General features: G+C 42.6%; 1 protein-coding gene and 1 pseudogene across 2 annotated transcripts in view; one reads left to right on the top strand and one right to left on the bottom strand.

Moving 5' to 3' along the window:
* The window catches only part of SGPP2 (sphingosine-1-phosphate phosphatase 2), a 140159-nt gene that overhangs the window by 109490 nt on the left and 3930 nt on the right, over nt 1-26739 (bottom strand). The gene's annotated exons all lie outside the window — the stretch shown is intronic.
* Nucleotides 2452-3327, top strand: LOC115893238 (annotated as a pseudogene).

Consider the following 26739-nt stretch of genomic DNA (forward strand, 5'->3'; position numbering starts at 1 on the left):
CTCGCCGAGCTGTACATTTTAAAAGAGTAAACTTCATGGTATATGTTATATCCCAAGTTAAGAAAAGAAAGCCTAATTAGTCAAATATCAAGTAATAATTTTATAAGCACCTTGTCAGGTATCGTACAGAGCAGCCCAAATGGTCTTATTCAAATGAAAATCAAGAACCAATTCATTTCCGAAAACAATCTCCATCCTCCAATGGCTCCCAATCATGCTCAGAATAAAGTCCCAATGCACAGCCATGGTCAAGGACTGAGATCTGACCTCTGCTCCTCTCTCCTGCCTCCCTGCTTCTTCTTTTTTATGTTCCAGCCACTCTGGCCTTTGCTTACTGCCTCTTACTCGAGCATGTCTTGCACACTCCACCCTCCCGAGCTTTGTCCTAAGCATGCTCTCCTCCTGGTTGACTCCTTCACATCTCTGAGATTCTATCTCCCCCACATGTCTCCATTCAGAGATGCCCTCTCTGGTCCTTACCTCCCTGACTCCATGTCATGACCCTGTTCTATCTTCTTCACAGCTTGTAGCTCATCTGAAATTCTCTTACACCTTTTTTTTTTTTTTTTTTTTTTTTTTTTTTTTTAAGAGATTGGAGTGGTGGGAGTCTCATTATGTTGTCCAGGCTGGTCTTGAACTCTTGGGGTCAAGCAATCCTCCCGCCTCCACCTCCCGAGTAGCTGGGATTACAGGTGTAGCCCACCATGCCCAGCCTAATTCTCTTACTCTTGTACCTGTTAGTATTTTTCATCTAATCTAGACTTCAAGCTCCTTGAAGGCAAGGATGCTGAGGACCTTGTTCCTGCAGAATTCCTGTCATCAGCACAATGGCTGTTGTTCTGTCCACCACGCAGTAAGCATTCAACAAAAGCGGAGCCTGCCATTAGCGCACACACTGGTTAGAAAGTAGCCATCTACTGGTTCTTAATGACACCCAAGGAAAATATACATACCTGGACTCCACTCCTAGAGCCTGATTTACTAGAGCTGGAGTGAGGTCCAAATTGGCCTGTTTTTTAACACCTCTACTGTTTGGTCCAGTTGCCTCATTTTCAGAGAAGGGAATGAGACTCACACGTGCCTGAGTCTTCAGCTAGTCAAGCAGAAGACTGCTTGCCAAGTCTAAGAAGCTCAGCTATCCAGGAACGAGTCCATGTGTGTTTCTGGTCCTCCATCACACTGTATCTGTGAAATCCCTGTGGTTCACACTAAGGAAAATCAATTTTGACCCATAGGTCTGAAAGGGACTTTCATAACAGATCACTTCAGAATTTATCACAAGATAGAGTCAAGTTATTCCTGAACTCATTCCTTCTTCACCCAAGCTCTCCTATTATGGTATTGAGGTTTTCACCTTGGCAGAGAGCTGTAAGCACATTTTACCTTGGACGCTTTTCTCCAAAGTCAAATCCAGACAGAAGATATAAAACACTGAACATCAGCAATGGGAACAGTGTCTCTCAAGAGCCCCCTGAGTCATATTTTCCGTTATCTTTTTGAGAAAGATAAAAACCACCAGGTTCTCCTCTCTTTATCTTCAGATGCTGGCAGGTTAGAGAGAAAATTTTCTGGTTTGTATTGGCAAAAAAAAATCATGAAGTAAACATGCTTCAATTTTTGAAGGATTCCAAAGGACCTCCTTGCTAGAGAGGAAAATTAAATGGTAATTGTTAACAAAAGAAAAAGATTACAAAATGCATCTGCGCTTTCGGAAATAAACCAAATGTTCTCTAGCACACTTATCAAAAGAGGCAGGTCAGCACCATGGTTAACAACCTGGGTTTCAATCCTTGCTTTACCATTCACTAGCTGTGTGGCCCTGGACAAGTGAGTTAATCTCGCTGTGCCTCAATTTCCTCAACTATAGAACATAAAATACAGTTGACCCTTGAACAATGCACGGGTTAGGGGTGCTGACCCCTGTGCAGTCAAAAATCTGCATATAACTTTTGGCTTCCTAAACGCTTGACTACTAATAGCCCACTGTTAACTGGAAGCATTACTTATAACCTAAACAGTCAATCAACACATATTTTATATGTTCTATGCATTATATACTGTCTTCTTATAATAAAGTAAGCTAGAGAAAAAAAGTTATTAAGAAAGTCGTAAGAAAATATATTTAATATTGATTAGGTGAAAGTAGATCATCACATTTTTTTTTCTTGTCTTCACGTTGAGTAGGCTGAGGAGAAGGAGGAAGAGGAAGGGTTGGTTTTGCTGTCTCAGGGGTGGCAGAGGTGGAAGAAAATCTATTATTGACATTTTGCTGGACTGAGCTGGTTGCCTCCTGTTGTTGTGGAGCTGATTTACTTCATCCCAACTTCTTGATACTTTCAGTTCTGGAGGTCATATTTCTCTAAGATCTTCCAGAAAAAAGTCTTAACGTTGCCTTAGCCATTTTTTCCAGTCCAGCTCTTAAATTTTTTCCTTCTCTTCCCCAGTAATAACATGAGTATGGATCCAGCTTGTCCCCAAAGCCTGCCTTGCTTCGAAGCATCTGATTGTAAAGAATCTTCACTTATGCCTGTGATTTGTGGGCCTGTAGAAAACTATCCATCCTTGCAAATGTCTCCCGCTGAGATGTCTCACACTGAGACTGTCTCTCCTCTTCCTTCTTCCATGGATCTGCTTATTCAGGAGAGCCCTGATTCTCCCACCAGTCCCAAAGGCAAACAACCCACTGCTGCAGAGAATAGTGCCCCCCCAAAAGGAAGACAAGGTCCCAGTCAAGAAACAGAAGACCAGAACTTTGTTCTCTTCCACCCAGCTGTTTGTACCCATTGATAGATTTCAGAGACAGAAATACCTCAGCCTTCAGCATATGCAAGAACTTTCCAACATCCTCAACCTGAGCTATAAACAAGGGAAGACCTGGTTCCAGAACCAGAGAATGAAATCTAAGAGGTGGCAGAAAAACAACTGGCCACAGAATAGCAATGGTGTGACTCAGGCCTCAGCACCTACCTACCCCAGCCTCTACTCTTCCTACCACCAGGAATGCCTGGTGAACACGACTGGGAATCTTCCAATCTGGAACAACCAGACCTGGAGCAATTCAAGCTGGAGCAACCAGAGCCTGAACATCCAGTCCTGGGGCAAACACTCCTGGAACACTCAGACCCGGTGCACCCAGTTCTGGAACAATCAGGTCTGGAAAAGTCCCTTCTCTAACTGTGGAGAGGAATCTCTGCATTCCTGCATGCAGTTCCAGTCAAATTATCCTGCCAGTTTGCCTTGGAAACTGCTTGGGAAACCCATAATGTAATAAAGCAGACAACTAGGTATTTTAGTACTCCACAAACCATGCAACCTGAAGATGTGTGAAGGTGAGTAAAATTGATATTACTCAATTTGACTCTGGGCACTGACTGAATCCTTCCTCTCCCCTCCTCCCCTCCCTCATAGGATTTTTCTTTTTTGGAAACCACATGTTCTGGTTTCCCTTATGCCTATCCAGTCAATTTGATGGAAGGTGGGGTATGGCTGGAGCCTAATCAGAGAGGTTGCTTTCTTTTTTCCTATTGGATCTTCCTGGAGGAAAAACACTTTAATAACCTTGGCTGCTAAGGACAACATGATAGAAGCTGTCTCTGGCTATAGATAAGTAGATCTAATACCAGTTTGGATATCTTTAGGGTTTAGAATCTAACCTCAAGAATAAGAAATAAAAGTACAAATTTATGTGAAAAAAAAGAAAATCTGTTGTTAGTGATCCCACACAGTTCAGATCCATGTTGCTCAAGGATCAGCTGTACTTATTTTACAGAGCTGTGAAAATTAAATGCATCGATGCATGAGAAGCATTTAGACAGTGCCTGACATACAGAAAGTGCTGAGTAAATAAAAGTTCTCGATGATAGTAATAATGATGACTCCACCCATCAGCATTAAACAACTGCTAGGCAATGAGTTTCCATGTATCTCTGCTACCAGGCTCAGTAAACATGAAAAAATATTTTTATACTTATAGATCTTTTCCCTTCTCTTCCTTCCTTTGATTAAGAGTTTGACATTTGTCTTTCTTTACTTTTAGTCCCCTTGCATTGCCATCAATCTACAAACCGAGGCACAAAGCTATGGGGAGCCTGTGGTCAGTGGGAAAGTCTAGCAAGCATCGGATACAAGGAAGGCTAGCTGGAGATGGCTGTGCCTCACAACACAGCCCAGGGCTCAGCACATCAGTCCTTCAGACATCTGCTCTGCAGTTTCTCAGTCAGCTACACAGAGCGTGTAGGGTTTAGGTGCTTTGGGCACAAAAATAATTCTGCACACACTTATGAGACCAGACAAAGAGGCAGCTGGGGTGTCTCATGTGTGGTCACATACTTTCTAAATGATTAATATGACTTTCAAAGTATTCACCATCAGTGGGGTAAGAAGTAGATTATATCCACCTGCCCATTTTTAGGACACATGAAGAAACTAAGCTAATCATTTTACAGAGCACTTTTTTTTTCCCTTCAAAATATATCTCCAGATGATTGATTTCATAGGAACTTTGAAAACTGTTTCTGCAAAGTTTGGTTTTAGTGGGGAGTTTTGTTTGGTTAAGTCTCTGATTATAGTTTTTTTTTCTTTTTGTATAGTTTTTATTCATTTGCTACTTTTCATTAAAAGCCAAGAAATGGGGGAAGGGAATGTTGGAATTCCAGTTAATTAAGACAATAAAAATGCATTATCCATTTGGTCAAAATAAATTTTCTATATTATGAAGGAAATTCACAAAGAGGTTGCTGTTTAAAAATGAATATGAAGTAAACATTAAATAGTTAAAAAAGAAGAAAATAAAAAGAAACCCATTACCCTATTCATCCAGAGAGCTCTTGGAACTAAAGAAATGCTTTCATCAGAGTTTGAGTTCTAGGATGCATGGGAAAGCCAGTGAGAAAAGTGAGGCTCTCTTCCTGTCTTTCTCTCAAACGTGACAAAGGCTTGGTACCAACCCCCTTTTCAAACCTCAGGATTTGGTCTGGGAGTGGCAGGGAAGATGTGGCATCTGAGGTAGAACCTCCCCTCCAGGTTCCCATTAGGTCGTCGGCCAGTTGCGTCTCCCTGAATGCACTGTTTTGTTCAAGAGAATGCACCATCAGTAAGCAATCCGATTCACACCTGAATCACTGCAGTTGCGGATCCTGGAAGAAACTGATCTTACTGCTTTTGGAGGTGGAGTGTGTCTACCTGCCTGAGGATAACAACTGTTTCACCCTCAGCTATGTCCAGTTGATTTCTGCAATGATACCGACAGAAACTAACAATATCTATAGAAAATGATAGCCTAATTGATGGAAAGAGAAAAGAAGAGAAAGATGATTATTTGGAAAATTTCCACAAATGGCTATGCTGCTGCTAAAAGGAACTTCAACAATGTTAAAGCCATTAGTCCCGGGAAGGGCAGACTCTTGAAGCTGCTTGGTGCAAATGAGAAGATGGATGTTATTCAGGCAATGGCTGATGTCACCTCCATCTGCCAGGCACGGTCTGCTAGTAAATAACGTGGGGTGCCAGAACAGTGAGTGAGTGCTTTCTTCGTCTCAGAGGAGGCAGAAATGTTTGATGCTGCAGGACAGAACACAGTCTATATTTCAGATTCTAGTTTCGCTTTAGTGGATGATTCCTTTCAGATTGAAGCACATGAAATTGACAACATTTGATTATTGTCAATACATAAAAATGTCATTTTCTTATGGTTCAGCTCATAAATGTAAATATATAGGTTTTCCATTTTAAAAGACAAATTCTGCCACCTCAAACCCGTGTCTGAACTTGGAGAGATGCTCATTCCCCTACTTGCTAGAAGGGCCAACAGACCAAGGTGACCTCACAGATCAGAGGTCACAAACAAGCGCCCTGCACATAGAATTATGACCCACAGATCTGTGTTCGCCTTGATACACACATAACTGGCTCTTAAAATATTAGTTGCCAGAATTTTAAAACTCCCCAGATTTCATACCGCCCTTGAAAATCAGCTTGGCAACAGTGTGCATTCCCACAGGCCTTGTGATAAGAAGTGGTTAACACGGTGAAACCCAGTCTCTACCAAAAATACAAAAAATTAGTTGCGCATGGTGGCGGGTGCCTATAGTCCCAATTACTTCGGAGGCTGAGGCAGGAGAATCACTTGAGCTCAGGAGGTGGAGGTTGCAGTGAGTTGAGACTGCACACTGCACTCTAGCCTGGGTGACAGAGCGAGACTTCATCTCAAAAAAAAAAAGAGTTGGCTGACCAGAGCAAAGCCTGTGTCCTTAGGATGGGGCACGTGTTCTCCAAGTTTATCAAACTTGTAAACCTGACCATTTTTGTTTTTCACCTGGCCCAGGTGGTCTTTTCAGTCCTAGGTTAACTAAATGAATTTGTGTTTGTATGTCCTCACCTAAAATGGCAAAGCCTGCAATCAAAATGTCAAAAAGTGGATGATGTTTTGACCAGTTCACTGTGATCCCTTTTCCCTTCTCCACATAGCAGCCCCGCCCGCAATGTCTTAGAGAAGGTTCATTTGGTTACAAGGACCAGATGGGTAGAAAGGGAGAGACACAAGACAGAACGCACAGTGGGAAGGCAGCATCTGTACTAACCTCGCAAACAAGAACATGTTTTCGGAATCTCCACAGACGGGAATTCTACAACCTCTCTCTGTAATCCAGTCCTAACCTCGCAAACAAGAACATGTTTTCGGAATCTCCACAGACGGGAATTCTACAACCTCTCTCTGTAATCCAGTCCTAATGCTGAGCAACCTTCACGGTCAGGAAATTCTGCCATAAATAACCCAAATCCTTCATGCAGCTTAAACCCATTTCCTCTTACTCGCTGCTCACTGGAGATGGGGAACAGCTGGTCACCGTTCTCTGTACCAAGTCCTTTGTCAACTGGATGATTGGATTCTGGCTCTGGACTGCTGTCATAATTAGGAGCCTGACCGGTTCCATATTGTGCTGTCTGCAAAAGCATGTAAAATGGGAAGATAAAATTTTGAGCATGCTGTGCTTCAGAAATATGCCATCAGGGGAACACAGTGCCTTATCATGTCGTCAGGCTGTTCACAATTTATAAACTTGTGAATGTGAGATTTCTGCATGGAAAAACGTGTCTTTCTGAGGCTAGCTCTGCAATGTGAGCATAACAGAAAATAATGCAAAGAGTTTCTAAACGCTACCAACAAAAACAACACAGTGTTTATTAAGCATTTCCTGTGCTCCCATTATCTGCCTTATCTCACATGCTCTTCACTACAACACAGTAGAAACTTTGCAGGTGGGGAAACTCAGTCCCATAGAGGTTAACTTGCCCATGTTCATGCGCCAACAAGTGGGAGAGGAAGTGTGCAAACCCAATCAGTCAGATTCCAGAGCCTGTGCTCTTTTCAACCATCCCTCCAGCTTGCACACAAAGCAGGTGCTGGTATGTCCCACGTGGCTCATGCTATGGTGGGGTACAGTCCTTTTGTCTGAACAATAACACTTGGCCAGCAGAGACCAAGAAGTCATGGTAAAAATCATGCATTGAGTGTTCCTGACGTAGAGCAAAGATAAAACTCCAAAGAGCTTTATGGTACAGAGCTTGAATTCTTCTCACCGAGTCCCATGAGAGACTCCAGCTCTCCACTTAGATGCAGACACTAAATGTTTCCCCAATTCCCAGCTGCATGATGTATTCCCAAGCATGTGCTTTGGAGTCCAACCTAGATCATAAGCCAGGTTCTGCCGAATACCACCGGGTCACTTGGGATTCTGGCTGGCCTGCCTCGGTGTCCTTGGCAATAAAATGGTGACAGCAGAAATTTCTTCGTGGTGTCAGAAATACACATGTCTTGCTCTCTCTATCCTCTTGTTTAACTATAAGTTTTCTTGCTGTGCTTATTTCTACTGACATTATTTGTTATGTGCCCCTCTGGTTATTTTTTTACCTCCTTCAGTAACCTGTGAGTTCAGCATTGACGAGGCTTTGCCTGTTTTACTCACCACTGTATTCCCAGTGCCTAACTCAGTGGCTGGCACATAGTAAACACTCAATAAATATTTGTAGAATGACTAGGTTCTCATTTAGGAAAATTACATGAATTAAATGAAACCATCTATGTATAACGTAGTAAAGCATAGTTCTTCTCACTTCTCATAGGGTTTTCTTCTTCAAATGGAATAATCTGTTATTTAACTTTTGTGCGTCGGATTAATCAACCTCTGTTCCCTCTGTGGTTCTGCAACCGTCACTCTAATCTTCTCTTTTATCATGAAGCCTTGGCCCAGATATCGGGGTTCTTTACTGCCTACAACAAAACCTCCTGAATGCCCAGTAACTCAATTTCTCAAAGCATAGCATACAGACACTATTAATTGCTTACCCGACACTACCCACTTTCTTGTGACTTGTTAGCAGAACTCAGACTCAGGCCAAACCTCAGGCAATAGCGCGAGTCAGTCTGGCAATTCAACTTCCTCCTTTCCCAACATCCTTTGCAATTAGGGGTGGCCACGACACTCAGTCTTGTCAGTGAGAAGTAGGGAGGTGCGTGGGTCAGGGGCAAGATCTCCTGGATATGCTTTTGTTTTCTTTATAAAAAGGATACAGGCAGCCATCCCTACTCCACCTTGCTCCTAGCTGGAACATGGTTCTGATGTCAGAAGCAACAGCAGCTATCTTAGCACATGAGGCAACAAGCCAACAGGCCAAACATGGAGGAGCATAAAGAAAGAGGCAGCTTGAGTCTCTGATGATATTGTGGAGCAGCTGAACAAATGTCAGCATCCATCAGCCTCTAACCTCTTGTTCTATGAGAAAAAAATAAAAATGTCAAGCAACTATTAACAGGGATTATGACACCTACAGCAGCAAAAATTTCTTTACTACTGAGTTTGCAGACTTCCTTTGTGACTTAATCTTTCTTTTTTCCATATTTTCTCATTTATTTCAATAACAACACCATGATCATGCCCCAGTCCTTCAGGCTCCAAATGTTGAGTTATGATTGGATACGAAGGACAAAAAAGGCATCCATCTCGGAGTCCTGTCAATCTGTTCAAAATGGCTCAATCAAATGAATATCTACATTAAATATTTATTCCAGTGTTTACATCAGCCAAAAATGGGAAGGATCTTAATTGGCTGGCAGAGATAAATCATGATGAATAATGAATAGCAAATTAAATAATGATTAAAGTTTTGTACATGAATGTTTATTAATGTGGAACAAAGCTAAAGATGGACTTATACATTAGAAAATTAAGCTGGAAAACCATATTTTTATTAAAGATGGATACAACCTATGCATAGAAAACATCATCTAGAAAGCTATTCCCCAGGATAGCAACAACTAACCCTCAGGGTTCTGGGTACTCGGATTGACTGTTACATTTAAAACTTCTGACTATTTATAGTTCCTACATTAAAAACATACTGCTTCTGCAATAAGAAAAAAAGGTTTTCTTGGGATCTTTGTTTGTTTTGTGTTTGTTGTCTCTGACTCATCCCTGTCTCTCCACTCTCCTGCCATTACCAGCAACCAAGAAATCCAAGGTGACTGAAGTCACCACCTTCCAATGACTCCTCCACCTCTTATTTCTCACTATTTCAACCTATACCATACTCAGCTCCCTCATTACCAACACTCTTCAGGCTACCCCCTGATTTAAAATGAACAATGACTGGTTTCTCTAGGTATAAGCCCCCAGAGTGTTCACCTAGCATTCAAGGGCAGATTGAGTAGACCCGTGACTTTATTTCCACTCGTTCCTCTGCTCTTGTCAGTCCCCAAATGTTCCTGCCACATGACACATTTAATCCCACCTCTGGTTCTTTGCTCTGTAGTTCTGCCCTTCTGGAATGTTCTCTCCAACTCTTCTGACAATCCGAACCCTTTACATTCTGCAAAGCCCACTATAGCCTTTCTCATCAGCCTAGGTCAAGCAGGAAATTCCTGGGCTGGTACCCGGATGATGAGGTAGGCAGTAGATCCATCTAAGCCTGGCATTGGGAGGATTCAGAGGAGAGGACATCTAAGGCTTCTAGGTCTGCAGAGCAGGCACAGAAGAAGAAGACTTCACACCTAATTGCTAGTCGTCAGCCTTTTCCACACATCCTCCCATTGGGAACCACAGCTCTGTATGGTCTAATCATTCCAAAGTGATTCTGAGCCTCCCCTCTGGGGACTGCTGCCTACATCAGGGAGCATTAGACAGGGGCATCCTAGTCCTAAGGGTAGCACAGTCCTTCTCCCTCAGGAACCCTGCCTATTCTCCTTCTTTCTAGAATTTCTAGGCCAGGAGTACTGAATTCAAATGCCTATGTGGGTCAAGCAAGTGGTATGAGTCAGCAAAGCAACTGCAGGTGTGGGACAAGAGAGAGTCCTGGGGACTGAGGGAGTTGCTATGGCGCAAGGAAGCAGCTGGAACTGGAAAGCAACCTCTTATGATTATGCAGGAATGCAAACCAGTGCTGCTACAGCTCCCATTTTCTCAAAGAACAGAAGGCAGAAAGTTTAGAAAGGCTCCACTAGTAAAGCCATGTGTGAATGAAGTATGTCTGTGGTCAGTGCTTGGTCCAACAAGTCCTGGTTTGTGACCCCCAGCTCTGAGGTTCAAGGAGCTCCAAGTTCAGCAAGGCCAGGTTTCAGCAGCAGCAACAGCAATTAGTTACTATCTTCACCTTACGTGGGATGATCGTTACCCATAGGGGCTCCACAGAGGTGGCCTTATTCTCATAACTTTGCCCAGAGTCAAGGACCTCTAAAGGATCTTCTCTTCCTGGTCCCTGGACAGTTAACTGTCTCCTGGGTTGGGGTCTGGCCAGGGACTAATTGGAGTCTGGATGCCTGCATGCTCAAAGTTTTATCTTATTACCCATGCTCACAATTTATTTTCCCATCTTAAAATTCTCTTAGCTTACAATATTCTAGTGTTATGCATGAATCTATACTTCATATACTCTAATAAAAAAATTTCCAAGGACTTTTTTCCCCAAACCCAAAATGTATTCTTTTCTAAAGCCTGAGATCTTCTGCTGTACCTAGTTCTATGCTTGGTAAGTTTCAAATCCTCTTAACATTTCTATCAGGAGTCTTGGAGGCAACCGCACTCAAAATTGTTGGTTCGGTGTTTCCTCATGGGGAATCAAGGACTCTGAGAAAAAGAGATCTTGTTCAGATGAACTTTTAGAAAGAATTTGTCCTTTTCCCTCATATGTCCTGCTCACCTGTTTACCTGTCTCCACTAATGCACTGAGAGCTCTTCAAGAGCAGGGACCAGCAGGTGTATCCACCCCAGAGGGCTCACAGGCAAATCTAGGGTCTGGCACATTGTATCTGCTTGATAAATACTGGCTGAATATTAATTGTTTTTTTTTCAGAATAAGAAACTCTTTAAAATTTTCCACAACTCAATAAGTGTAGATGAAAAGAAGCAGAACCTGGAAAAGCGTTTTTGTGGCAAATGATTGGGTGCCACAGACCACCAGAAGGAAGGACTGCCAAACTCCTACCATGCAAATCCTGGAAAACAATATGGCTGAATGCTTCCCTATGCTGCAATGCAACAATTTAAAGCACCTGATTAGCTCAAACTAGAGTCTACCCTTATGAAGTGGTATAAGAAAGTAGATCTGCACCATCTGTATGGTTCCAAGGTCCCTCGTCTCCCATCACCCACGCTCTACAACAAGAGAGGAATTTCTTCTTGGAAAAGACCTTGTTGGATTAAAATAATAGAAGTGGCAGTAGTAGTAGTAGCAGCAACAGCAGCATTGGTGATGGTGGGATGGTAGAGACGATAGTAAAAATAACAATTTGAAGGCTGACTTGACATCAAATACCATGTGTTCACTTCCGCAGATGATCTTATTTGTATCTCAGAACTCTAGGAGGTATATGTGATTATTTCCTCCCATTTCACAGATAAGGAAACCAAGGTGGTAGAGGTTACAGTAGAGGTTACATGACATGTCTTAGATGTGTAAGAAGCCAAGCACCCTCTTAGCCTATGCACTGCCTCCCCTGCAAAATACAGCACAGACACGGAACACACAGACCTCTGTGAGGGGCCATGTGAGGCCATGAAGGATTCACTATAGCCAAGATCCCTGTATAACACAACCTAAGTCAACAGCACCAAAACCAATGCTTAAAAATAACAAACAAGTGGAAAACAAACAATATCTACTCTTGGCACAACACAGACCTGCAAAGAAAATACCAGGGAGAAGAAATGACAGGGAAGAGCAACAGGAAAGAAAATTATCAACATTCCTTTTCTCTGTGGTAGCCGCTCATAAATCCATTTCTTAGGAAGTAAAATAAGCTAAAGACACCTAATACTGCATGTTCTCACTTATATGTGGGAGCTCAACATTGGGTACACACAGACTCAAGGACGGGAATGATAGACACAGGGGATTTCAAAATGGGGAGGGAAGGAGAGGGACAAGGGTTGAAAAATGACTCATCAGGTACTGTGGTCACCACCTGGGTGATGGGACCGTTAGACATCCAGACCTCAGCATCAAGCAATATACCCATATAACAAATTTGCGTATGTACTCCATGAATCTAAATTAAATTTTTAAAAAATAAGTAAAATAAAGCTGAAATTAAAAAAAATATGATTCATGGGGCAAAGCCAAGAATCATTTCACTCCATGATGCAGCACTTCTGCCTCACCAGACAATTGCCATTCTGGCAATGCTTCCAATTTTAAGATTGTGACAATTTTTTTAGAGGAGGAAACATTAAAAATATCATTTTCAAGTATGGGTATTTTATAAAGGTCACTACAAGTAAATGTGACAATTACTCTGGAGGCATTCCTTACTATCATGTCATGATTCAATATTTGATCGTTCTGATTTCAGGTTTGTTCAGCGAGGCTCCACTCTGACTGATCTACTGACTCCTGCTGAGCTTGTGGTCTGAATCTTAATACTGAGGGCTATAAAACTGTCTGCTCTGAGGAAGGGTAAATTTAGGGGTCCCCTGGGACAGATCTTTCCAATGTTACACCATTATATTAGAGTGGATTCAAAAACCATTAGATACTTCAGAATTCAAATACTAGTACAGAAACACGTTGCAAAAAGAAACTTACATTTTGGTTTCTTAAAAAACATTTTAGATTCTTAGCCAAAAGAAACTCATTTAGTAATCACCTCGGGGACTGGGTATTTTATATGTTCAAGGATATTTGCATAATTAATCAAATTTTATGATACTGGTATCTAACATTCACGGACATGAAGATGAATTACACAATTAAATTGTTCAATGTTTTTCTGTACTTATGAAAAACATCACCCAATAAAGCCAAAAAAGGGAGAAGATAAAAAGGTACTTTTAAAACACACTAGTATAAAAAGTCTATCAGATAATATTTTTATGTCTGCTATAAGTACGAAGTATTGTTATTTAATCCTACCTTAAAAATCCCTTTACTTCAACCACTGTCACCAGTTGAAGAGAAACCAAGATCCAACACAAAGCATGCCCAAGACATTGCCTGCAAGTGAGTAAATAGCTAAAACAAGGACCTACAGCAATTAAAAGAGATATTCAAAAGCAACTTTTAAAGAAACAACGGAAGACACATGCCAAAAATATACCAAAGGGAAGAGGAGATACAACATTCAACATCTGCTTCTCTTAAGATGTTCCTGACTTCTTTAAGAATATATTTTTTGCCCAAGAAAAGATCTTTTTAAGGCTGAAATCTTTCAGTGCAATTAGAAATTTCCATTAGTGCAAAAGAATACTATGTATTTTAAGTTCTTAGCATTTCATGTGGTTGCTTGGACAGAAAAGGAAAAGATAGACTGTAATTCCGTGTGGTGTCTTTATGCAGAGACATAGGGGCACTGTTTTGTTTCATTTAAGAAATCTGGGCGGGCGCGGTGGCTCAAGCCTGTAATCCCAGCACTTTGGGAGGCCGAGACGGGCGGATCACGAGGTCAGGAGATCGAGACCATCCTGGCTAACCCGGTGAAACCCCGTCTCTACTAAAAATACAAAAAAAAAAACTAGCCGGGCGAGGTGGCGGGCGCCTGTAGTCCCAGCTACTCGGGAGGCTGAGGCAGGAGAATGGCGTAAACCCGGGAGGCGGAGCTTGCAGTGAGCTGAGATCTGGCCACTGCACTCCAGCCTGGGCGACAGAGCGAGACTCCGTCTCAAAAAAAAAAAAAAAAAAAAAAAAAAGAAATCTACTGGAGTACTTCACATAGTTTAATAAATATTTCTTCAAGGTAAGGATCATAATCAATACAGTTGATATTTGGCACTTTATTACAAAAGATGTCAATGATAATTTTTTAAGGTTCTCATATGGATCAATGGTAATAATCTTAGTAGCTAATATTCCTCAAAAGTACAAAATGTCTTCAGAATCTTTTTATAAAATGAAAATAATTGAACTCTTTCTAAACATAAAATTCCTACCTTCATATTGTAAACAATGCAGAGTACACAGAAAATTACAAGTAAGAAAATAAAAATGACGTTTAAACCCTCTGTGCCTAAGAACCACCACTGGAAACATTTGGTTCATCACTCCAGATCCTTTTGAAAAAATATATTCAAATATATGCTCTACAGTTTTAAAATGTGTACATTTAAACTTTATATTATAAACCCTACTTTTTAATCTGCTTTTTCTGGTTGAACAATAGATCATGAATGTGTTTCCATGTCTAGAAGTATATGGAATTTTAATTACTTTTATAATACCCTTTGGATATTGTGATTAAATTTTTCCCTTTGTAGAACACAGTTGAATAAACCTTTTAAAATTGGATATTTGACAAATACTTTCTGATGATGAAAACTACTTGTGGGAGAAGAACATAAATCTAACTATTAAACAAATGTAATGGTTCTACCACATGAGGAATGGCTATTGTTGACCTTGAGTCCAGGGAAATAAGCCACTGAACCATGAGTCAGCCTCCCTGCCAAAGCCCCAGGCCTCACCGTTGAGAATACAGTTTAAATACGGAGGAATCTACTTTTTATGTACATCAGAAGAGAATTAACTATTTTTAAAACTTTTCATTTAAAATTAGACAGCTACTCTCAATGAAATTACACATGGACAAAGTAATCCTCAAAAATGATCTCTTATGCTGAATACACTTTCCTGGTTTTATTTTCTTTTAGTTCACACTATACCAGCTAGAGCCGTGCAGCAGGCACAAAACGTGTGAAAAAGTAGAAGGGAGTGTAGATCTCAGATGGCTCTTTTAAGATGTTCTGTGGTTAAAGGAAGCAGAGAGTATCAGATTCCAGGGCTGCTAGGCTGAAAGCTGATGTTCTGCGGTGGGTGAAGAAGGGGATTAATGACTTGAAGAATGTTTGTAGACTGAAGAGGAAAAAAGGGCAACTGGAAGAGAGACTGAAGTCATCGTAATACGCAAATTTGATCTACTTGCAAACCAATTTAAAGTAGCTTAACAAAATGTTAAAAATCAGTATTTTAAAACACAAAAAACGGCTGGGCACAGTGGCTCACACCTGTAATCCCAGCACTTTGGGAAGCCAAGGTGGGCAGATCACAAGGTCAGGAGTCTGAGACCAGCCTGACCAATATGGTGAAACCCCATCTCTACTAAAAATACAAAAATTAGCCGGGCGTGTTGGTGGGCACCTGGAGTTCCAGCTACTCGGGAGGCTGAGGCAGGAGAATTGCTTGAACCCAGGAGGCAGAGGTTGCAGTGAGCTGAGGTTGCACCCTACACTCTGGCCTGTGTGACAGAGCGAGACTCCATCTCAAACAAAAACAAAAACACACAAAACATAAGGCTATAAAACAAGTCTATCAAAATAAAATTAAGGACAAATGTGCTTCTCTGACACTCAAACACTTCTCTGTGCTTTCCTTGGCACATAGAAGCAGTCAGTTAGCAGAAGGCTGACAGTCAAGCCCTGAAGCTCTGGAAACAATAGCATGGCAGGCTCAGAAGCCACCTTCTCCCGAATGCTATTGTACATTTCCTTGTGCAGAAATACAAATAATGCCTGTAGCAAAAGTTGTGAGAAAAATGGCAGAACCATTTTTTACAAGGCAGTATTGATTTTTTAAACTTTCTTTTGAGATAATTATAGATTCACAAGCAGTTGCAAAGGTAGTACAGCTGTGCAAGCTGCTCTGCCACTTGGGCCATATGACCCAGCAGATCCAATGGTGCTTGAGGTGTCAGTGGCAGATGCTGTTTGGAGCCTTTGGTAGGACCCTATAGGTGAATCACAGTGGGAGTCTCCAGGATTTTGGAGCAAGGCCCTACCATCTTCTGCAGATAACTACTCTCCCTTTGAGAGACAGCTCTTGGCCCGTTACTAGGCTTTGGTGGAAACTGAAGATTTGACTATGGGTTATCAAGTCACCATGTGACCTGAACTACCTATCAAGAACTGGATGCTTTCTGACCCATCTAGCTATAAAGTGGGTCATGAACAGCAGCATTCCATTATCAAATGGAAGTGGTCTATACATGATCGGGCTAGAGCAGGTCCCGAAGGCACAAGTAAGTTACATGAGGAAATGGCTCAAATGCCCTTGGTCTCCACTCCTGCCACCTGCCTTCTCTCCCCCAGCCTGCATTGAAGGCCTCATGGAGAGTTCGCTATGATCAGTTGACAGAGAAAGAGAAGACTAGGGCCTGGTTCACAGATGGTTCTGCACTATAGGCAGGCATTGCCTGAAAGTGGGCAGCTGTAGCACTACAGCCTCTTTCTAGGACATCCCTGAAGCACAGCAGTGAAGGGAAATCTTCCCAGTGGGGAGAACATCGAGAAGTGCACCAGTTGTGCACTTTGCATGGAAGGAGAAGTGGCCAGATGTGCAATTGTGTAGTGACTCATGGGCTGTAGCCAATGGTTTGACTGGATGGTCATGGACTTGGATGAAGCATGATTGGAAAATTGGTAACAAAGATATTTGGGGAAGAAGTATGTGGAAGGACCTCTCTGAGTGGTCAAAAATTGTGAAGACATTTGTATCCCATGTGAGTGCTCACCAGTGGGTGACCTCAGCAGAGGAGGATTTTAATAATCAAATGGATGGGATGACCCATTCTGTGGACACCACTCAGCCTCTTTCCCCAGCCACCCCTGTCATCACCCAATGGGCCCATGAAAAAACTGGCCGTGGTGTAAGGGATGGAGGTTATGCATGGGCTTAGGAACATGGACTTCCACCCATCAAGACTGACCTGGCTATGGCCACTGCTGAGTGCCCAATTTGGTAGCAGCAGAGACCAACACTGAGCCCTCGATATGACACCATTCTTCGGGTGATCAACCAGCTACCTGGTGGCAGGTTGATTGTATTGAACCTCTTCTATCATGGAAAGGGCAGAGGTTTGTCCTCACTGGAATAGACATTTACTCCAGATATTGGTTTGCCTCTCCTGCACACAATGCTTCTGCCAAGTCTATCATCCATGGACTCATGGAATGCCTTATCTACCATCATGGTATTCCACACAGCATTGCCTCTGACTAAGGTACTCACTTTACGCTTAAAGATGTGTGGCAGTGGGCTCATGCTCATGGAATTCACTGGTTGGACCATGTTCCCCATCATCCTGAAGCACCTGGATTGATAGAATGGTGGTATGGCCTTTTGAAGTCACAGTTACAATGCCAACAAGGTGACAGTACTTTGCAGGGTGGCAGCAAAGTTCTCCAGAAGGTTGTGTATGCTCTGAATCAGTGTCTCATATATGGTACTGTTTCTCCCATAGTCAAGATTCATGGGTCCAGGAATTAAGGGGTGGAAGTGGAAGTAGCACAACTTGCCATCACCCCTACTGATCCATTAGCAAAATTTTTGCTTCCTGTTCCTGTGACGTTATGTTCTGTTGGCCTAGAAGTCTTAGTTCCAGAGGGGGGAATGCTGCCACCAGGAGGCACCACGACAATTCCATTAAACTGGAAGTTAAGATTGCCACCTGGACACTTTGGGCTCCTCCTACCTTTAAGTTAACAGGCTAAGAAAGGACTTACAGTGCTGCCTGGGGTGACTGACCGGGACTATGAAGATGATACTTCACTACAGAGTTAAGGAAGAGGATGCATAGAATACAGAAGACCCATTAGGGCATCTCTTAGTATCACCATGCCCTGTGATTAAGGTCAATGGGAAACTACAACAGCCCAATCCAGGCAAGACCCCTCAGGAATGAAGGTTTGGATCGCTCCACAAGGAAAAAACCACAACCTGCTGAAGTGCTTGCTGAAGGCAAAGGGAATATAGAATGGGTAGTAGAAGGTAGTCATCAATACCAGCTATGACCACGTGACCAGCTACAGAACCCAGGACTGTAATTGTCATGAGTATTTCCTTATTTTTTTGTTAAAAACATGTTCGTACATGTATACACTTGTACTAAGAAAATATCTTCATTTTATTTCCTTTCTCCTTTATCATATGACATAAGATTTATTGACTTCACATCAGCATTTAAGTATTGTTAACTTTACGTAATAGTACTTGCATTGGGGCTTGGTGAGTTTCCTGTTGTACGAAGGATAGTTGTATTACGTTAGACATAATTATAACCTTATTGTTTTCTGTATATGAAGATTACGTATGATCTCAGGAGATGTGCATGGGTTCAAGTTGACAAAGGGTGGACTTGTGATGGTTAATACTGAGTGTCAACTTGATTGGATTGAAGGATACAAAGTATTGATCCTGGGTGTGTCTGTGAGGGTGTTGCCAAAGGAGATTAACATTTGAGTCAGTGGTGTGGGAAAGGCAGACCCACTCTTAATCTGAGTGGGCACAGTCTAATCAGCTGCCACCTCAGCTACAATATAAGCAGGCAGAAAAATGTAAAAAGAGAGACTGACCTAGCCACCCAGCCTACATCTTCTCCTGTGCTGGATGCTTCCTGCCCTCGAACATTGGACTCCAAGTTCTTCAGTTTTGGAATTCAGACTGGCTCTCCTTGCTCCTCAACCTGCAGAAGGCCTATTGTGGGACCTCATGATTGTGTGAGTTACTACTAAATAAACTCCCCATCTCTCTCTCTCTCTATATATATATCTCTATATATATATCTATATCTATATATATCCATTATATATATCTCCATTCCATTAGGTCTGTCCTCTAGAGAACCCTGACTAATACACAAACCGACTTCTAACAGAGGCTCCTTCCATTTGTCAAGCTTTAAACAAAATACTTGATGTTCTATTTCATAGTCACCCTTTAGTTATCTGTCACCTAAGCCCTTTTTCCACCAATTAAGGCCTGATCTTTTCTAGCTGCCGACACATTACCCCAGGAGCCTGTGCATTCACCACCACACCTCTTTCTCCTACCCACAGGAATCTTTGCTTTGATGGGCAGTTTTTCATAAAATTTTATGGAAACAAAATTTTTGCCATTTGGACAAATCAAAACATACCCTTAGATGACAGAAAGGGCATTTCTCATGAAGGCATTTACCAAATAAATGGTATTAACAAAGTACCAATGAGTCGGGTGCTTTGTTTTTTCATTAAACAATAGAGGTCTAGCACTGCCGATGAGCATTTGGGGGAGGAGGGAATAATATTTAAAATGGTTGAGGGAAACCACTGCCCCCTTTCCCAAGACTCCCAAGCCTTGACCTCAAGATCTTAGGTGATTGGTGCCTTCCCTTTTCATCTGCTCTGGCTCAAGCCTCAGGGACTTTTTGTTGTGACTGAAGTAAGATTGAGGGGACAAAAAACATGAGTCACACACCTACGCACTGAGACATCTCGCTGTGCCCTATAAACATATACAATTATTACGTGTCAATTATAAAATTAAAAATTACTTAATCAAAAATACACATCACAGTCTGGCCTTGATTTTTCAATATTTCACTTTCTCAGTATATGGAATGTATCTCACCAGGCAAGAAGAATAAGAAAGACCGGCGGATGCCCCAAATTTTAGTATTTTCATAGATTCCTAATATAGACAGGAACACTCTCGATGCGTTGCCTGGAAACCGTGACAGTGTTTTCTCACAAGAAAATCTCCTGCTAGATAAAATACAAGAATGCTTTTGTGCAGGACATAATTCTTATCGGGACCACAGAGGACTTAATCATTAACAGAAACTGTAACAAGAGGAAGTGAAAGTGCTTTTTGAAAAATGCAAATGTCTTGACATCTTAATTAGAAGTCAAAAAAGTTAAAATCACACCAGGGCCGCTGTCCACAGTCTTCCTAAAACATAGTAATTGAAATACTTTTTTTTTTTTTTTTTTTTTTTTTTTTTTTTTGAGACGGAGTCTCGCTCTCGCCCAGGCTGGAGTGCAGTGGCCGGATCTCAGCTCACTGCAACCTCCGCCTCCCGGGTTCACGCCATTCTCCTGCCTCAGCCTCCCAAGTAGCTGGGACCACAGGCGCCCGCCACCTCGCCCGGCTAATTTTTTGTATTTTTAATAGAGACGGGGTTTCACCGTGTTAGCCAGGATGGTCTCGATCTCCTGACCTCGTGATCCACCCGTCTCGGCCTCCCAAAGTGCTGGGATTACAGGCTTGAGCCACCGTACCCGGCCCTGAAATACATTTTTAAACTTGTCAGATGTTTCACCATCGACTAACTTTTTAGCAATACCTCCCTTCATGGCATCCATCAGGGGAAAGCAAAGCAATTAAAAAGTTATTCATTAATCAGAACCCTCTATCAGTTTCTTTTATGAAAAGGAAGAAGCCAACACAAGGAAAAAAGAAAATCATCAAGCTACAAGAAGACACAGCCAGGCCAAGTGCCCAGGGATAAGTTACCTCTGTTGTGAGAGGAAATTTCTTCCAAGTCAGAAAAAGGTGAGTTTAGCACACCCTTCAAGCTTCCATTCACCAGGTAGGATTAAGTACCTGGCTGTTCCAGGCATGTCAGGCCCTGAGGGTACACAGGTGAGTGGAGGGATCTAACTTCCTCTCCCTATTGTCCTTCCTCACCAGCCACCATTCCCAACTACAGTGAGAGAAATAATGACCTACTTGAAATTATGTGCAAATCCCTCAAAGTAGTAGGGATCAGCACATTCTGGTTGCACTGGGAGATCCCCACAAGCTCCCTCCACTGAGAGGGGTTTATAATATAATTCCTCAAGAATGAAGAAAACTGCAGCAGCCACACAGCCACCTTCTTTCCTAATGTCCTCTCTGAGCCATTCTATCCTGAAACACAACAGTTTCTCTAGCTTCTTAGGCTCAGTGGAGTCTGCCATACTCAAGTCTTAGCTTCTTTTCCACTCGGAAATTTTTCTTCTGCTTTGCTTTGCTTTGCCCCTCCCCTCCCCTCTCCTCCCTCCGCTCCCTCTCCCACTCTCTCCCTCTCTTTCTCTCTCTCTCTCTTTCTCTCTTTCTCTCTTTCTTTATTTCTTTATTTCTTTCCTTTTCAGAGTCTCACTCTTGTTGCCCAGGCTGGAGTGCAAAGGTATGATTTTGGTTCACCACAAACTCCACTCCCCGGGTTCAAGCAATTCTCCTGTCTCAGCCTCCCAAGTTGCTGGGATTACAGGCATGTGCCACCATACCCAGCTAATTTTGTTTTTTGTTTTTTGCTCCACAGGCACCCCAGGGTTTCTCCATGTTGGTCAGGCTGGCCTCGAACTCCTTACGTCAGGTGATCCACCCGCCTCGGCCTCCCAAAGTGTTGGGATTACAGTTGTGAGCCACTGTGTCCGGCCTATCTTTTCTACAGACTTTTCATTCCCTCCCCCCGCTCTGGCTTCTGAGTTCCTATTGTTTCCTGGGTGTTGGGGCTTCCGTTTCTTTACAACCTCCTTCTTTTATCTGAAGTTTATCAGAACTCCACCATTCATGTCTGGGTCTTGCATTCAGACTTGCTGAGGGAGCAATTCGATTGAGTCTGTTAGTCACCGCACAATATGTATGATCTTAATTGGATGATGTCCTCATGCCAAGCCATGTCATAAAATGCTGACCAGCCTATAGAAGGCTGCCTTTCACTCCAGGGCTGAGCCCTGGCTCAATCAGCTTGTAGTCATAATGATGGGATCTTATGATTCAAAACATGGCAACCTCTGTCTTAAGAAACCATTTGTACTTTTTCCTCCTAAAGCATCTGTGGGTGACAGTGACAATAGAAGTATCATGAAGAACCCAAAACAGACATTAAGGTTTGATTTCATGTGAGTCCTGCATTTGTTGCTGCTTGAATCTAACATCACTATTTCTTAAAAGGCTTCACCACTGGGCTCCCTCCATACTCCACAGGCACCCCCATCAATCCTGCACAGAGATACCCTGAGATCCCTTCTTAACACAGTGCTCTGAGTTGCCAATTCTGATTTGGCACACAGGATGAAATTGACTGCTATCTTCTTGTGTATAGGATAAAGTCCAAATTCTGCAGTAAGCCACATTAAGGCTTCAGCCTAAAACTCTGGCTGCAGCCCAAAACTGCAGCTGTATTATCACAGCAATTTATTCATGCAACTTGCGCTGGGTGGGTTCCATTTCTCCTCTCTGGTCCACTCTCTGCCTATCTGCAGGGGACTGACCTTGATGGACTGCTTCAACCACCTCCCGAGCTCTCTGACTGTGGGCTAAATTTGGTTAAAGGTGGGGCACTGGTAGGATATGAGAAAGAGGGCATATGGAGAATGAGCTTGAGATCTGATCCCCACCCCGCCAGCCTCTTCCTGCCTGGCTGTGGCTGCCTTTCTTTGCTAAGGGCCTCAGCTCTGGTCAGGGGATTCCCTCTGCCATCTAAGCTCTCAGTAGGTCTGGGTTACCTGAACCCTATTCCCTGTTCTTGCTTTTTTAGGCCCAAGTTGCTTGCTCCAAGATGCTTCATCCTCCCATGTTGGTTTTCTTCCAACCCTGCCCACATCTTTGTAAATAGTCCTTCAATTACCCCTACCTTGTACAATTTTTAAATAGACTTGGGGCGGGGGCGGGGGACAAGGTCTCTCTCTGCCACCTAGACTGGAGTGCAGTGGCATGATCTTGGCTCACTGCAATCTCTACCTCCCGGGTTCAAGCAATTCTAATGCCTCAGCTTCCCAAATAGCTGGTACATCAGATGTGTGCCACCACGCTTGGCTAATTTTCATATTTTTTGGTAGAGACAGGGTTTCACCATGTTGGCCAGGCTGGTCTTGAACTCCTGACCTCAAGTGATCCACCTGCCTTGGCCTCCCGAAGTGCTGTGATTACAGCTCCTGACCTCAAGAGAGCCACCATGCCTGGCCTAAATAGACTATTTCTTTTAAAGAAAAAATTTAAATTTATAAAAAGATTGAAAAGATAATACACAATTCCCATATACTCCCAGCCTTCCTTATACTCTGTAGCCAGTTACCCCTATGATTAACATCTTATGTTGGTATGACACATTTGTTACAATATTGATACATTATTATTAACTAAAGTCCATACTTTACACAGGCTTCCTTTTTTTTTTATTTTTTATTTTTTTTTGAGACGGAGTCTCGCTCTGCCGCCCAGGCTGGAGTGCAGTGGCCGGATCTCAGCTCACTGCAAGCTCTGCCTCCCGGGTTCACGCCATTCTCCTGCCTCAGCCTCCTGAGTAGCTGGGACTACAGGCGCCCGCCACCTCGCCCGGCTAGTTTTTTGTATTTTTTAGTAGAGACGGGGTTTCACCATGTTAGCCAGGATGGTCTCGATCTGCTGACCTCGTGATCCGCCCGTCTCGGCCTCCCAAAGTGCTGGGATTACAGGCTTGAGCCACCGTGCCCGGCCGCTTCCTTATTTTTTACCTAAAGATTTTATTTTTCTGTTCCATGACCTCATCCAGGATACTACATAACATTTAGTCACACCTCCTTAGACTCCTCTTGAGTTGTGACAGGTTCTCAGAATTTCCTTGTTTCTGATGACCTTGACAGTTTTGAAGAGCACTGGTCAGATATTTTACAAAATGTCCCTCAACATGTAACAAGAATACAAAATTTTAACATGCATCAAGAGAACATGATGTCAACATGACCTACCACTGGTGATGTTGACCTTGATCATCTGGACAAGGGAGTGTCTGACAAGTTTCCATACTGCAAAATTACTTTTATCCCCCTTCTCTTTCCATATGCCATATTCTTTGAAAGGAAGTCACTATGTACAGCCCATGTTAGGGAGGCTGGGTGTGGTGGCTGATGCCCGTAATCCCAGCACTTTGGGAGGCCGAGGCAGGCGGATCATGAGCTCAGGAGATCGAGACCATCCTGGCTAACATGGTGAAAATCTGTCTCTACTAAAAATACAAAAAATTAACCAGGCATGGTGGCAGGCGCCTGTAGTCCCAGTTACTCAGGAGGCTGAGGCAGGAGAATGGCGTGAACCCGGGAGGCGGAGCTTGCAGTGAGCTGAGATCGCGCCACTGCACTCCAGCCTGGGAGACAGCAAGACTTTGTCTCAAAAAATAAAAGAAAAAAAGAAAATTAAAGTAAAATATACATAAAATGTACCATTTTAATTATTTTTAAGGGTTTCAATCACCCTTTTTAAGTAGGCCAACCATTTCCTGCTGACACTCTGATGATACCCAGGCTGAACTTGTCATCATTCACCAAAAATGACGTGTGTCTTTATGTTCCAGCACACAAGAATCCAGGTATAGAAAGAGCTTCTCCCATTTTTGCCTGTTTGATTCCTACCCACTGTTTAAGCCCCAACTCAAGACTTCATGGGCTCCCCTGGGAAGGTGAGTTACTCCTGCTATTGTCTCCCTGTCCTTGTATTCATCCTTCTATTCTAGTATTTTCGTGTTTTTGCACTGCACCCTTTTATTTGGGCTTTCACAGGGAAGAAACTAAATTGTATTTATCTTTATGTCTGTAAGTCTGAGGACTGTCCCAGAAACATGGTATTGATCAATAGATGTTGATTGGAAATGAAGAAAGCAAAGGTGAGATAGAAGCCAAAGTGGTTTATTTTCTCCAAAGATTAAAGAGAGTATTAATAGCTAACATTGACCAGGCGCAGTGGCTCACGCCTGTAATCCCAGCACTTTGGGAGGCTGAGGCCGGTGGATCATAAGGTCAGGAGATCGAGACCATCCTGGCTAACACGGTGAAACCCCGTCTCTACTAAAAAATACACAAAATTAGCCAGACATGGTGGTGGGTGCCTCTAGTCCCAGCTACTCGGGAGGCTGAGGCAGGAGAATGGCGTGAATCCTGGAGGCGCAGCTTGCAGTGAGCCGAGATCACGCCACTGCACTCCAGACTGGGAGACAGAGCTAGACTCCATCTCAAAAAAAAAAAAAAAAAAAAAACCTAACATTGGTGAGTGTGTGAGAAAACCTTCCTTGTAGTGGTTTGCCCTAGTAGACCCTTCCTGTGGGACAATTTGGTAATAGCTACGAAGAGCAATAATATATGCATTTTTTCACTCAGCAATTTCAAGTCTCGACATTTTATTTAGAAGATAATCAAAGACAGGTGGAGAGATACTTGTACAAAGATGTTATCATTTTTAATGCAAAAACTGGAAACAACCCAAAGGCACAGTGCCTAGCTGACTAAATCACAGTACATTCATCCTGTGGAGGAACATGCAGCCATTACAAATTGGGCTGAACATTTACTAAGTGATTAGCAATGGGGGGTGATACAATGGGCATGAATTTAACTTTCTCTTTGTGTGTTTCCAAGTTTTCTCCTGCGAACAATGATATCTGTAACTAGAAAAAAAGATCAAATGTATACTTTCAAAATATCTCATTTTGTCATTTCACACGTAAGCATCCAATAAAGGATAATAAAAACTTGCAGTCTGATCTGTTGGCCAGTTTAGTTATGATGAAGCCAAAATGTCACAGCTGCCATGAACATTGCCTGCAGCCATCACTACTCTCCTACTGAATATACTAAGGGTGATGGGTCCCAGGAGAAGAGAACTCAGAGCTTCCCAACTTTGTTGGCCAGCGTCTCTGGACCCCTCTTCTAACCTGGATCTTGGACATTGGTTTATGTTTGTTTTGTTTTGAAAGCTTCTCTAACTGTACACTATACTCGAGACTATACTGTACAGCCATGGTTAGAAAACCATGATTCTTGGCCGGGCGCGGTGGCTCACGCCTGTAATCCCAACACTTTGGGAGGCAGAGGCGGGCAGATCACCTAAAGTCAGGAGTTCATGACCAGCCTGGCAAACATGGCAAAATCCCATCTCTACTAAAACTATAAAAATTAGCTGGACATGGAGGCTCATGCCTGTAATCCCAGCTACTTGGGAGGCTGAGGCAGGAGAATCGTTTGAATCCAAGAGGCAGAGGCTGCAGTGAATTGAGATGGAGCCACCGTACTCCAGCCTGGGTGACAGGGTAAGACTCTGTCTAAAAAAAAAAAAGAAAAGAAAAAAACCCCAGAAAACCATGGTTTTTTTTTTTTTTTCCACTCCGCTCATTCTGCAGATGAGACAAACGAGGTTCAGAGAAGTCCAAAATGACATGAAGGTAAAACTAGATCCTGGTCTCTTGGTTTTCTAGTGTTTGTATTTTAGCACACCAATGAAATCAAGGGTGGAATTTCATAGATTAACAGATTTAGAAGGCCTCAAATGTTTCAAGAGGAAAACTTGAAATGTTTCAAGAGTCTAAGATTTCTAGAAACAACTTATCTTTGAACCTCTCCCTAAGTCAATGTGAGAACTATGTCTGAGCAGTTATCAAAAAGTACTGGACACAGGGATATTAGAAAAGATGATCCTTAGTCTAATGGAATGCTGAGGAAGGCACTGCAGAGTCTAACTAAATACAGCCGTATTGAGTAAGCAAAAATGTTA

This window comes from Rhinopithecus roxellana, chromosome 14 (assembly GCF_007565055.1).
Source record: "Rhinopithecus roxellana isolate Shanxi Qingling chromosome 14, ASM756505v1, whole genome shotgun sequence".
NCBI lineage: Eukaryota > Metazoa > Chordata > Mammalia > Primates > Cercopithecidae > Rhinopithecus > Rhinopithecus roxellana.